Genomic DNA, 13516 nt, shown 5'->3' with positions numbered 1-13516 from the left:
CAATTGGGAAAAGCAAATATTGTTCTGTTAAACACAAAATTACTTAGGTTTCTGCCTACAATCTTGAAAGAGGGGAAGAAAACCTTTCTTTACCTATTGTATTTGGAGTATTTTAAAAAAATAATCAGTGTAATTCAGAGTGCTAGAACACATTCCTACAGTTTTAATTAACATGAAAATATGCATTTGACTAAGCAATATCCCGTCTACAGATGAAACAAACAGTTTGAAAACCCCCAAATCCTGACATTCTACACAGCTTGTGAGAAGTTAATGCCACGGAAATCATTCTAAAGCTCTATTTGCATCGTATTTTGCATATCTTTGCCCTTTATCAACTGCCCATATCAAAGAACCAGGGAAGGTCATGCTTTAACCAGGAACAAACAGGAAAAATTCTCCCCGAAATTCCCTAAGCTGCTATTCACTTACCAATGACTCTGTATTAAAACAACCAGGCAGAGAGCTACCCATGCCTTTTCTTCACAATGAAATCTTAGAAACTGTGTAATATGTCTCACTTTACGATAATTTTAAACAATAAAATATCCCTGATACAAGCAACATTAGAATGAATTATATAGTTATCAATATCCAATGATTTATCTACAAAATTTAATTTCTAACCGTTCATTTTCAGATTTTCAGTTTAAAGGCACATGGGACATTTAATTGAGTAATAGTAATAACAGTATCATAAAATAAAAATAATGTGAAACTAACTATAAAATGTGTAAACATATTTTCATAGTGAAAAGTAAAGAATATTATCACAGCTTAGTGATTAAAGGCATAGGCTTGGACCCAGACTCTGTGAATTTAAATTCTAGCTTTTGTGCTTGACAGAAATGTTACCTCAACCAAGGTACTTAACATTCTGTACTTTCTTCCCAATCTATAAAATTGGGGATATGTATTTTAAAAAATGATTTGACAATTAAAATACATATTAAGAACTATGCAATATAGACTTACAGTTTTCCCATTGTTATTAAAATCTATGTTGTCTTCATATTTCATTTTCTCCTCTTATGCCCTTTTGCCATTGCAGTATTCTACACAGGACATGGCACACATTACAGTCCTCTCTCTTGAATGTAACAATTATCTTTTTCACCTTTTTAGTTCTTTTATGGTATTTTTCATCTTTTTGAAATGATCATGAATTACTTTGTGCAACAAATATTAAATTAAAAATCAGAATACTTAATTATCTCTTTCCTGAGATGAATCTTCTACAGGTTCTTGTCTATTCTCTTTTAAAACTCTGAATGACCTTCTCATAATGTCTGTTAATTCAACTGAATGAGAAAGTAGACTGGGGAGTGGGCCTATGTGGTGCAATGACTTAAGCAGCCACTTGGGACACCCGCTTCCTATATTTGAGTGCTGGTTTTTGTTCTGCTGATAATAGCCCCACATGCGTCCCTGACACACACAGGAGACTGGATGGAGCTGTGGGCTACTGGTTTTGGCCTGATCCAGTACGTGCTATTGCAAATTTGGGGGAAGAAAGGATGAACCCAACAATTTCTTTATCTGTTGGCTAATTCAAATAGATGACATCATAAATGACCAAAATAAAATGGACTTCACAATCACAGGCAAATTTTAGCTTCAATCACATTATTAACAGTGAAATGTCAAGGGAAGAAATGGCCATGTCTGCACTTGATAGAGCTATTAAGTTTGTAGCATCCAGAATATGTAGATAAACTTTTGAACTAAACAACTAAAAAAAAATAAAATTGAAATGGGCAAAGAATTTAAAGACAGAGTTCTCAAGAAAAAAAAGTCATGCAGGTGGAAATCAACATATGAACAGATCTTCCCATGAGTCATTAGGAAAATACAAATGAAAAGCATCTTGAAAAGCCACTTAGGGCTGTAATTAGAAAGACAAAAGCAAGAGGAGGTAGAGCAAGTGGCACTCTCACATTTTGCTGTTGGGAAGGGAAAGGTGTGAACTCACTCAGGAAAGAGTTTGGCAATACCTAAAAATGTTAACTCTAAAGTTGCCAAATGAGTACGACCTGTGATTCTATTCCTAAGTATATAACGAAAAGAAATGAAAATATATCTGTTCAGAAATATGTGAGTTTTTGCAGAGACCATATTCACAATGGTCAAGATATTTAAAAGATTCAAATGTCTGTCAACTGATAGATAGCAAAATATAGTATTGCATGGAATAGCCATGCAATGAATTATTCATCCATAAAGATGTGATCTCAATTTATGGTGCTACATGTTTGAACCACAAAATACTGCATCAAAGCATCACAGAAATCAGCTGAAACAGAACTACAAAAATACCAAGGGGCTACCTTTGGCACAAGGAAGATCTCGCAGCAGATGGAGGGCTAACATGGAGCAGAGAGTTAAGCTATCAACTATGATGCCACCAGTTTAAGTCCATGCTGCTTTCTTTCTTATCCAGATCTTTGACAGTGACCTGAAAAAAACAGAAGATGGCCCAAGTGCTTGGGCCCCACTACCCATATGGGGGACCTGGATGAAGATCCTGGTTCCTGGGTTCAGGACAGTCCTGGCCATGCCATTCCATTCCAAGAACTGTAAGAACTCTCCGTCTCTCCCTCTGTAACTCGGTCTTTCATATAAATAAATCTTTTAAAACAACATTGCTTGGGATGACTATATCCCATATTGGAATCCCTGAGATTGAATGCTGCTCTACTAGTGGCTGAATCTAGCTTCCTGCTCATGTAGAGCTTGGGAGGCAACACTGATGGCTTGGATCCTTACTACCCAGGTTGAAGAATTAGACCAAATCTCAGTCTCCTGTCCTCTCCCTGGTCCCACCTGGCTCTTGCTGACATTTGAGGAGGGATCAGTGGATAATACATCTCTCTCTCTCTCTTTTTGTTCTCTTTCTTTCTCCTCCTTTTTCTCTTTCTCTTGTTATTGTTCTCTCTCATGCTCACTGACTCTCCACAATCCCTCTTAAAAGAAAAAAAAAATCAAACAATAAATTAAAAATAAAATTGTGTCTATAATCAGGTACCAAACTTTTTTTTTTAAGTACAAGCATGAGCAGGGAATATGAAATATGTGCTCTTCTTGATCTTCCTACCTTGAATTTACTGTAGTTCTCTAATGTCAAAAGTAACATCAAAGTAATCCTTCCTACTTTGGGGAATTGCTTCACTCAGTCTTTACAGCCTGTACGAACCTTCAGGTGCTCTGGCTAAAGGACTGAGTTCACCAACACTGGAAATTCCAGCATGCAACCAGGAAAGTACAAGGCAGGCAGGCAGGCAGACAGTAAACACTGAAAAACAACCAGAAGACAACGGCTGGAGTCCAACCTCAAAAAAAGTCTTTAGGCTTTAAGTAGATATTATGCCCTGAGAAATTCTGCTACCTGGACTCTATTTACATAATTTCTACTGCATTGTTTTCACTATTTGATTGCTGCTTGCAACAATGATAATGAGGAACCTAAGTATTGAAGAACCTAGGCGTTTTCTGCCTTTTGTGATTCTGCCTTAATGGCTTGGCTGGGGGCTGTGTGAACCTCAGGCCTGATAGTCTACGTGACACCCGGCAGGACACCTGGCAGGTCACGTAGGCAGACCACTTCTCAGGAAGGAGGTACCCGGTATTTGATAAGATTCACAGCCCAATAGCTCATCGATTTGTACTTTTTGAAAATTGCTTGTTTCAAACCCACCAATAGAAGCCTGCTAAGTCATGACTGTATAATTAATAGCCTGAAATGTATAAGAACTGGGGGGCTTGGGCTCGGGGCCCTTCCCTTGGCTCTTCTGGCTCTTTTGTCCTCCTTGTGGATCCTTGCAGCCTCTGCTGCAGCTGCCCCTCCCCCGCCCAGCCATGCTGGGCTGGGGGAGGTGGCTGGGAGACCTAGACTAACCTGAATAAACCACCTTTTTGCCTCAGCACCGACTTCAGACTTGGTGATTATCTGGGGGTTTCAAAAACCGGCACAACAGTATCAAAATCCCAACCATTTGTCAGTGGCTCATAGATACTAAAAAACTGTGTGAACTTGCAGACCAAACAACCTATGTGACCTTTAGCACCAATGGGCTCCAATTCTCACAAATCAAGGCCCACATCTAGCTATCTGACATGTGGCTCCAGGTAATTAACTGTTTACCTTAATTGCCGGACCAAAGAAGAGCCAGGCATGGGCTGTCTAGCTGAGATAGGCAGGGAATGTGTGGTATTTCCCCTCACCTGCAGGCTATTGTGAATTGCCCCTTTTCCAGCTGTAGTGGACTGCCCTTATAAAAACCCTGTGAATGTGCTGTTGCTGGCTATACTCCAGTAAGGGGTGTTGGTCCCAGCTGGCTGGCCAGATATGCCGAGCTTGAATAAACCGTACTTGTGCACTTACATTGACTTCGGACTCCTGTGATTTCTGCGGATCTCAAAATCTGAGTACAACGTTAATTTCACATACAAAGCCTTGAAGATTTCCTAGCTAAATATCCTAGAGGAGATGATTTAGGGGTGCAGGGAGCAAAGAAAAAAGTGTTCCATTTCCAAAGGGTTTTTTTTTTTGTATTTTTAAACACAGATGCAACAAGCAACATATAAAAATTTTACTATAAAGGCCCGGCGGCGTGGCCTAGCAGCTAAAGTCCTTGCCTTGAACATGCCAGGATCCCATAAGGGTGCCGGTTCTAATCCCGGCAGCTCCACTTACCATCCAGCTCCCTGCTTGTGGCCTGGGAAAGCACCCGAGGATGGAGCAAAGCTTTGGGATCCTGCACCCATGTGGGAGACCCGGAAGAAGTTCCTGGATCCTGGCTTTGGATCGGCATAACATCAGCCATTGTACTCACTTGGGGAGTGAATCATTGGACGGAAGATCTTCCTCTCTGTCTCTCCTCCTCTCTGTATATCTGACTTTCCAATAAATAAATAGTAAAAAAAAAAATTTTACTATAAAATGTAATGGTGGATTGACAGCTTTTGAATCATATAAATTGTCCTATATTTCCTTTTTCAGACTTTTTCTTCTTTTAAATTTATTGGAAAGGCAAGCTACAGAGAGAAGGGAGAAACAGAAATGTTCCATCTGCTGTTTCAGTTGCCAAATAGCCATTAGAGCCAGAGCCAGGCCAGAACAATGCCTGGAGCCAGGAGCTTCCTCTGGGTCTCCCAGGTAGGTTTAGGAGCCCACATCCTAGGCCGTTTGTCACTGCTTTCTCAGGTGTTTTAGCAGGACACTGAATGGGAAGTGGAACAGGACTTGAGCCTATGCCCATATGGGATATCAGGCCAATTCAGGCAGTGGCAAGCAGTGGCTAAAGCCTTTAAGCCACAACCTTGCCCAATTTTTTTTTTTTAATTTTTGGTTTATGGCAAGTATACAAAATCCAACCAAGAGATGAAAATAAGATGTATTACTACTCAGACAATAACCTTTCATAAAGAGCAAAACTATACTAGAAAACAAGTACAAACATAAGTAAACAAAATATACATTCAGTTTGTTTTAAATGTAGATGATTATAAACATTTGTTTGTGATCACAAAATAATCCCTGATTCTTCATCTTTTTCTCCTCTGGTAGTACTTTTCAAGCAAGTCTTTAAAAAAGAGTATTTACCTTAAATAACAAATCACTTCTACTAACATTAAAATGAAGCATTGGTTCTACTCACCAATAATACTTATAAAAGGTATATTCCAATGTATAAGAACCAACACAAACATAAGATATACAATTACAACATGCAAATAATTTAAAGCTCTTGTAAAATGATTTAAGACCTTAAAAATATGTCTGATGTGGATAATAGTTGAAATGACACTACGACTGTCATGTGAAATGTGAAATGACACAAATATTGAAATGACTACTCCAATGCACAGCCTTGAAGGCTGCTCAAATACTTAGGTCTGTGTCATGTAGCTGGCACTGAAATTGATTTCCAAGATGCTGGCTTCACCATGGGCTGGCCCAGCAATATTGTGGGCACGTTTGTCTGTCTCTTTCTTTATCTCTCTCTCTTCCCCCCTCTTTCTTTCTTTTCTCTCTGAAATAGAGACTTTTACAATTGTATTATATGTAAACAACTGTATTTTTTCTTTTTATACAAGTACATATCCTGCTTACTCTTCTCAACCACATATTTTTATGTGTACTTTAATAGTTGCCCACATGGTGACCAGCACAGTAGCACAGATTAAACCACTCCTGGAAATGCCAACATCCCATATAGTGCTAATTTGAACTCCAGATGCTCCACTTGTGATCTAGATACCTGCTAATGTCTGTAGGAAAGTAATGGAGGATGACCTAAATACTTGGAACTCTAACACCACATGGCAGAACCAGATGAAGCTCTGCCACCAGCTCAGCCAAGCCCAGAATGACCACCATGGCCATTTGAATATGAACCAGCTCATGGAAGATCTTTCTTTCCATGTCTCCTTCTCCCTAAATATGTCTCTCAAGTAAATGAACCTTAAAAAAAAAAAATAGTGGCAGACTCGGCACAGTACCTAGTTGCTAAAATCTTAACCTTGCTTGCACTGGGATCCCATATGCATACCAATTCATGTTCCGGAAGATCCACTTCTCATCTAGCTCCCTGCTTGTGGCCTGGGAAAGCAGCTGAGGATGGCCCAAAGCCTTGGGACCCTGCACCCAGATATGATACCCTGAAAAATTTCCTTGTTGCTGGATTCAGATTGGCTCAACTCTGGGCATGGTGGCCATTAGGATTGTGAATCAGTAGAAGGAAGACCATTCTCTCTATCTCTCCTTCTCTCTGCAAAACTGACTTTCCAGTAAAAATAACTACTCTTTAAAGAAACAATGACAGAAAACCTGACAGTTTTCTTATTGATGGACGTTGCAGTGGTCTCCTGTTCCTGTTGTCACAGTCATGTTTCAGTGAACATCCCTGCCCACGTACATTGGAGAGTTGTCACTAAGAATAAACTTACAGGGTGTGGTAGCCTAAAAAAAAAAACAATGACAGGTTGGCACAGTGACACAGCAAACTAATCCTCCGACCTGTTATGCCAACATCTCATCTGGGTGGCAGTTCATGTCACATCTACACCACTTCTGATGCAACTCTCTGCTTATGTTCTGGGAAAGCCATGGAGTGTGCCCCCAAAGCTTAGGGACTCTGTACCCATGAGGGAAACCCGGAAAAAGCTCCTGGTTCACAGATTCAGATTAACTCATCTATGAATACAGCCATTTGGAGGGTGAACCAGCGGATGGGTCCATCTATCCATCCTTTCTTTTTTTCTTCTTTGTGTAAAATGCCTTTCAAACAATGAAATAAATGTTTAAATGAATTAAAAATAGTGGTGCAGAGAAAAGCTATGTGAGCTAGCTTCCATCTCCATTCCTTTCAAATTAGGAAAGTGGCAGTAAAAGAATTGCCTTTAAAGTCACACAACCTCAAGTAATTGAGATTCAAGTTCATACACTGGTTACAAAGTACCAGCTTTTACCATTACCCTATTGAAGGAGTCTGGAATCTATTATTTCCAAATACAGCACTGTCAGATGCTAACCTTTTAAAATTTAAAATTTTTGAAATCAACAGTTATGGAAAGAGTCTCCTCTTCAATATTCATTTTTCTGCTTATAGTCTGGACATAGTGAGAGGAACAAAACATTCACTATCTCTGGTACCTTCCCTGAATTTTCATGAACTTATGATATTCTTGCAGGATGAAAGAATGTCAATAGACCAGAACAGATTTTTGTTGTACACTATTGACTGCTATTTTGGTTCATCGATATTCTAGAAATAATAATTTACAATTTTTCTATTCCGTTTGCCCAGTGGACTTCATCCTAGTTCATGTTTCTCCAAATCTATCTCACTAAAATCATCTTAGTTTCCCATTTTGACTCTTCAACACATAAGTTCCTAAACCATCTTGTCCTTGTAGACAAATAACCAAGTCTGCCTTGATGCATGCAATAAAAATGTATATCATTTTTCCTATTTAATCTTTGTCAATTCACTCCATTCAGACTTCAGGGGCAGAAAGTAAGTCTTTCATTTTCCCCCTACACATTGTTGCCTTTCTCTACTATAATTTTTATTCCCAAAATATTTTTTTATAAATTCAAGCATATGAATCTAAAGCCCAAGCAAAAATGTGGGTGAAGACACAAGTTAGGACACAATCACTCACTGAGCACAGCAACCTAGAAATTACCAGCCGGCCTCTTACAGAGGTCAAAAGGACAGAGGACAGGCTCCAGCCTTCTCCTTACATGCACAATCTGTCTTTGCTGTCAGCTCCTCCCTCAATGTGTGCAGCAGCTGGAAGGGTTTTTAATAGCAGCCTTCTTGGAAAGATACCAGGGAATGCTTGGGAAGAGAATGGTAGAAGAAAAGACCTCTTCTTGAGAATGCACACCCACAACATTTGCAAGATAAAAGTTCTCAATTTTCATGCCTGCGTTTTGGTCTAGGAAATCCTATAGCATCACTAAAATATGCTAAAACCCTACCTGCTACCTATACATTTTTTACATTATGGCCAGTAATCAAAAGAAGAATCAAAACCAGTAAAAATTACATGAAGTTCAAATTTGAGTATCTGTGAATGAAATGGTGTGGAACATAGCCTTGGATGTCTATCTACATGTCTATTGATACAACTGCAGTATTGAATATTTGCAACAGAATCCATATGGTCCACAAAACTAAAAACATCTGTTATTCGGGTGTGATGATAATTTTTGTGTGTTAATTTGGCTAAAGCATAATCCCCAGATATTTGCTCAAAGATCAATCTGGATATCACTATAATGATCTTAGGATAATATTTAAATAAGCTTATTAAATCAGTTCACCCTGTATATATCAGCAGTGGGCCTCAGGTCTCATCAAGTCAACAGAAAATCTTTTGAGAAAACAGAACAAAGATCCCCACGAAAATTAGAATTCTGATTTTGATCAAATTGCACATTTTTTTCTTCTCTGGGATTCTAGCCAGCTCTGTAGGCTTTAGATCTGCCAGTCTTCATAATGAATCAATTCCTTAAAACAAATGAAGAGAGAAAATGGGGCTGCATAAACATTCTATTCATTCTGTTTCCAGATTGACACACATTTTTGGTAACACAAGTAGCACTAGAGGAATCAATGGATTAATATCCTGAAATGGTTCTGGGGTTTCTGAAATCATTTCTTTAATATGACTAAAGGCACTAATGTCTTATTTCCAGTAGAAAAACAGAGTCCATGGTGGTGGTATGTGAAAGAAATATATGTAAATATCACCACTGGTTACTCCAAATTTGATCCTTACATGTCAAAAAGTTCTAGGTAAACATGTATAGGGGTATCTCAAAAATTCATGCAACACAAACTTAAGTTTATTCTGGAGCAAAGATTTTTGAAATTCATTCAAATAAAGGGTCTTCAAAATGCTCATGGAAAAAGTATATTATTAAAAACCACATTATTTTGAAATATTTTGTTTAAAACAAACTTGTTTGTTAATTCAATTTTCCATGAAATTTTTAAAGTATCCTTATGTATGTTACTCTCAAAATACTTATGGTACCTAGCAAGTATACTGAGATATGCTGATGGCCCCTAATTTCAGTGGATAAGCAGAGAATTAAAATGATAAGCTCAAGAATGAAAGCTCCCAGACCATTGCTACATATGAGAATTTTCTGGGGATGGTTCAAGAACATGACAAGGTTCTGCAAGAGATCCAGACTACTGTCTAAATTTATGGCTTATGGGCCATGTGATCCAGCAGATTTTATGTCTACAGTGTCAAACAGCAATGTTGTTTGGAGCGTTTTCAGGCCCATCCAGTTGAATCATAGCTCAGACACTTAGGGTATTGGAGCATCTTCAAAAAACAGCATTTGGTTTACTATTAACAGTTAGTAGAGTCCAAAAGCCTCAACACGGTACACCAAGCTATTATGCCAACAGATCCATCCACTGTCAACTGGGTGATATATGATCCACCAAGTCATAAAGCTAGGTATGTACAATACATTCCACTGTCAGATGAAAGTGAAAGAGGACCAAAAACAGGACTCTAAAAACAACTAAGCTGCATAAAAATGTGTCCCAAATGCCCACTGTTCCCATTCCTATTACATTGTCTTTTATATCCCTATTATACCTCTGGCCTCATGAGAAATTCCTTCAAATGAACAACAAAAATAAAAAAGTGATCTGGTTAATTCATGGCTATACTTGATTTTCAGGAAGCACCTGCAAGTGAGCAGACCTAACACCTTAGTCCCACTCTGGGACATGCCTGGAAAACACTGAAGAGAAATCCAGTGAGTGTATCACTATACCTGGCTGTTTCGCTGAGGAGAAACATTCAAACACGCAGTTATATATCAACTAACAAGTTTTGGCCAATAGTTTGGCTGAACAGGAAAACACTTGAACTCATAGAAAAATGACAATAAGGGAGTCTGAGGAATAGATACATGGTTTCACCTCTCTAAACTTGTCAAAAAGAAATGATGCTATTTTGTGCCAGGTGAATATCTGAAGGGTTATCCAAATAGGAGGAGGATTTCAAGATTCAATTAATAGGATGAGCCATTGTGTGAATAGTAAATAGCCTTTTCCCACAGTAGCCCCTGAGGCCGCTCAATAAACTCATGAGGAAGTGGTTATGGTGTCACAGATGAATCATCAATTTGGGCTTCTATTTCCCAAGACCTATTGGACTACAGCCCCTGAGTGTTCAACCATCAACAAAAGGAACTAATGTTGTAAGTAATGTATAGCACCATTCCCTGGACTAGTTCAGTGAGCATGCCAATGGATCACACCCATCACTTAGTTTTCGTTACAGATTTTCCTTCTTATAAAGTAATTCTCTACCAAAACTTTCCTGTGTTTCAACTTCCAGAATGCTTTATTAACGTTCATGGTAGTCCCAACAGTATTTCTTCTGATCAAATAACTACTTTGAACAGAAAAAGATTCATACTCCATATAGTTCACTGGTTTTATCTTGCTACCAAGTATCCATGAGCAGGTAAGATGACCCTTTGAAGATGCAGCAACAGCACTAGCTAAGCAGTAACATCTTTCAGGATTGGACAAGGTACCTAGGACACTGTAGAGCATTTACACACACACATTCATATAGAAAATTTTCAGAGAAAAGATTTTCTGACACTGCCCTAGAGAATACAACTTGAAGGGAAAAAAAAAAGATGGACAGTTTTTCTCATTGCATGTATTCCTACAAGTCTCGGTAGGAATGTTACAAATTGTAGCACCTACACTCACAATGGAACACCTCTCAGCCATGAAAAAGAACTAAATCCTGTCATTCACAACAAAATGTACATAATTAAAAACCTTTAGGTTTAATGAAATAAGCCAGTCCAGATCTTGGCATTCATCTGGCACAGCTCCAGTTGTTGCAACCATTTAGGGAGTGAACCAGTAGATGGAAGATCTCTCTCTTCCTTCTCTCTGCAATTCTGTGTGTCAAAAATAAATCTTTATTAAAGTTATGTATATGAATGAACCCATAATACATCAAATATCTAAACATGAAAGATTTTTACAATTTTCAGGGAAAAAAATCCTGCTAATATTGAATTGGGTAGTGATTTCTTTGATATCACATCAAAGGTTAAGCAAACAGAAAAAACACTAAAGCACTTCAAAACCTTCATTGAAGGCCTTGCCTGCTGGCTAAAGTCCTTGCCTTGCACATGCTTGGATCCCATATAGGCGCTCAGCTCTGGCTGTTGTGGCCACCTGGGGAGAGAATCAGCACATGGAAGATCTCTGTCTCTCCTCCTCTCAGTATATCTGACTTCCCAATAAAAAGCTCCATGGAAATGGTTATTATAAAAAAAAAAAAACTATCATGGATTTCCAATTTTCTGCACCCAAATTTCATTTCTATACTACATTTCCATGAATTAAAAAAAAAACTACCTGAACAGCAGAATAAGACACACAAACATGCAAAGAAATAGATCTTCACATTGTATCTTAGCCCAAATACAGAAAAGCAGTTAAGATAATTCTTCCGTCTGCTGTTTCATTCCCAATGCCAACAACAGCCACAGATGGGTCTGGCTGAGGCCAGGAATCCAGAATTCAATCCCAGCCTCAATGTGAGTGACAGAATTCCCATCATTTTAGTTTCCTTCTGCTGTCTTTCAGAATGCATGAGCAGGAAGCTAGATTATAGGCAGGGTAGCTGGGACTCAAATTGGTACGTTAATATGAAATGTGGCATCCCAAGGGGTGGTTTAACTGGTCAAACAGCAGCTGCCCCCGTGATGTTCCTGTGCATCTAAGAATTCAATCAATAATGGAAAATGTACAAAACATTAGAAAACATGTACAAATTATGTATCTAAAATATACCTTAAAATCATGTATACAAAATACATACAGAAATCGTACAACAAAATAAAAACATGCCAACCTATTCTGAGGGTATGCCTTAAGCATAGTGACTGAGTTACTCAAAATCCATCTCAGCATATCCAGACTGAATATCTGGGTGTAGCTCCTGATTTAGCTTCCAACTAAAGTAGATTCTGAGAGGCGATAGTGATGGCTTAAGTAACTGGATCCCTGTCAAGAATGTGGGCGATCTAAATTGAGTTTCTGGTTCCTGGCTTTGGCTCTGATCATAGAAAATATTTAGGGAGTAAATCAGCAGGTGGGAGTGCTCTTGTTCAGGATTGTTTGCTCTTACTCTCTTTCTCCTTCCTTCCCTCCATGTGTGTGTGTGTGTGTGCGCGCACACACACACTCTCTCCTTTTGCCCATCTCCAAAACTTTAAATAAAAAAAAAATCTAATTTTAAGACAACAGAAAATGACTTGAATAGAGCGTTAAAGCAGACAAGTAAACAAACAACTGTAAGTTTAACAGTGAGCTCTACCATCTGAGAAGACCTCAGCAAATGAGTTAGACAGAATAATCTGTTTCTTCTTCACAGTTAGCCACTACTAATGTTTCACATTGCCTACTTCTGGCATTGATATTTATATAACTACACATACCAAAATACAGTTTAACTCGCAATGCTTATATGCATTCTACAGGTACATAGATACAGAGATATAGATATAGGTTTGTAATATATATATGTTATATATATATATATATACACAGGTTTATATATTTCTTTTTCTGGTGAAAAAGAAATCTCAAAATTTATGTACAGATTATTCATAACACATTTCTATAAACTTTTAAAGACCCTTCATACACAGTGATGAAAATATGACATAGTCATATAAAAATGGCATCCATGTATATTAATGATATATTATGTGACAATAAAAATGAACAAATCAAATTTTCAAAAATAAAGGATTAATACTAAAAATACATTAAGTGGAAAACAGAAAATGAAACAATAAACCTTATAAGCTGTATTCCTGTAGCTTAAATATATAATTATACAAAAAATCCTTGATAATAAATAGCATGAAGTATAACGGGGTGTTGCCAAACAATTAGCAGGCTTGAAAAGTAAATTGAAGGTTAACTGAGTATTT

This window comes from Ochotona curzoniae, unplaced genomic scaffold (genome assembly GCF_017591425.1).
Source record: "Ochotona curzoniae isolate NIBS_2020 unplaced genomic scaffold, NIBS_Ocur_1.0 scaffold_4701, whole genome shotgun sequence".
Lineage (NCBI taxonomy): Eukaryota > Metazoa > Chordata > Mammalia > Lagomorpha > Ochotonidae > Ochotona > Ochotona curzoniae.
The sequence above is the reverse complement of the archived record's forward strand: the minus strand, read 5'-3'. Positions refer to the sequence as shown.